Genomic DNA, 2,055 nt, shown 5'->3' with positions numbered 1-2,055 from the left:
GTAGATAAGGAAGTAGAAAAAATGTGCTAGGAATACACCAGGGTAGAAGATTACAACGGAAGTCTTCAGTGGGAAGCTTGATCAACCAGGGAAGATTGTATCAGCCATCTATTATCTCTAAATTGTTGATGCACCAGTAGCACCCAAAGTAAATAGTTTATATCGGTATTCACTTTTGATGTTGTATATTCCATGGGTATGGACAAATATGTAATGACATCTCTACACCATTATAGTATCACAGAGTGTAATTTCATTGTTGTAAAGATTTCCTGTGCCCTGACTAGTTGTCCCTCCCTCCTCTTTGATCTCTGGTAACCAATAATCTTATTGCCCACATAGATTGCCTTTTCCATGATGTCACATCACTGAAATAATATATTATTCAGCTTTTTCAGATTGACTTCTTTCACTTAATAACATACATTTAAGTTTCTTGATTTTTTTTCATCCTTCGAGAGCTCATATTATTTTTAGCAGTGAATGATATTTCTTCATATGAATGCTCTGGCTTGTTTTTCCTTTTCCAGAATTTTAGGTAGTTATCCACTTTATTTACTTTGATTAACATGCAATAGTTGTCAATAGTACAAATTAATGGGTTTCACTGTGATGTTTTCATCATGCTTATATTGTGTATTGGTCATGTCCACCCTCCCTTCTATCCTGTCTTATTCCCTATACTCCTTCTCCAACACCTTTGCCATGTTGTAATACTATCTTTTTTACTTTCAGATCATTTTTTTAAATTCTTTTAGTTTTCATCTATGGGAAAAATCACGTGATACTTTTCTTTCTGTTTGCCACTTATTTTGCTTAGCATAATGACCTCCCATTTCCACCCATTTTCCTGAAAATAGCATGAGGTTATTCTTCATGGAAGTTTTTGTACATATATACCACATTTTAAAAATCCTTTCATTTCTTGATTGTTACCTACACTGATTTTACATCTTGGTTATTGTGAAAAGTGCCACAATAAACATGGACATCCAGGTATCTTTTGTATGTTGACCACATTTCTTTGGGGTATCTTCCCAGGAGTGGTGCAGTGGATCACATGTTCTATTTTTATCTGGGGGAACCTCCATACTGTTTTGCATACTAATTACCAATCCTACCCACAGCTTGTGTGGTTCCCCTCACATCACATCCTCTCCAGCATTTTTCATCTGTCTTTTCTTTGATCATAGCCATTTTAATTGGGATGAGATGGAATCTCAGTATAGTTTTGATGATTAAAGGTGTTGAGTATTATTTCCTGTATTTTTTGGCCTTTGTACTTTTTCTTTTGAGAAGTGTTTATTCAGGTCTTTTGTCCATGTTTTAATTCACTACTTGCTTTTTGCTGTTCAATTTTTAGAATTCCTTATATATTCTGGATATTAATCATGTCAATTGAATAGGTAGTAAATATTTTTCTCCCATTCTCTACATCATCTCTCCACTCTTTGGATTGTTTTCTCAGCTATGTCAAAGTAAATTTGTCATTATTCCATTGGTCCAATCTTGTTTTCCCCTCCTGAGCTCTTTTTAGAGTTCTATCCAGGAAATCATTGCCCGTGCCAGTATCTCAAAGTGTTCGTCCATGGTTTCTTCTGGTGGCTTTAAAGTTTCTAAAGTTTCGGGTCTTACATTAAGGTGTTTTATCCATTTTGAGTTGATTTCAGTACAGGGTGTGAGAGAGGGATCTAGATTTCATCTCTACGTGGCTATCCAGTTTTCCAACTCAATTTGTTGGCAATCTTTTCTCTAAGGTATGGTTTGGCAACTATATTCAAAATCAGTGGGCTGTAGATGCATAGAGTTATTTCTGAGTCAGGAAATATTCTGTTTCATTGATCTTTATATGTATTTTATGCCAGTACCATGCTGTTTTTGTTACTATGGCCCTTTCGCATATTTTGAAATTGTGCATGCACACTCATTCTATTTCTCTCTCTCTATCTCTGTCTCAATAGATCACTTTAGCTATTTAGAATCTTTTGTGCTACTATGTGAATTTTAGGATTTTTCTTATTCTGTGGAGAATGTCATTAATATTTTGATGGAGAT

Source organism: Callospermophilus lateralis, chromosome 2 (assembly GCF_048772815.1).
Source record: "Callospermophilus lateralis isolate mCalLat2 chromosome 2, mCalLat2.hap1, whole genome shotgun sequence".
Classification (NCBI taxonomy): Eukaryota; Metazoa; Chordata; class Mammalia; order Rodentia; family Sciuridae; genus Callospermophilus; species Callospermophilus lateralis.
This window is presented reverse-complemented; position numbering follows the sequence as displayed.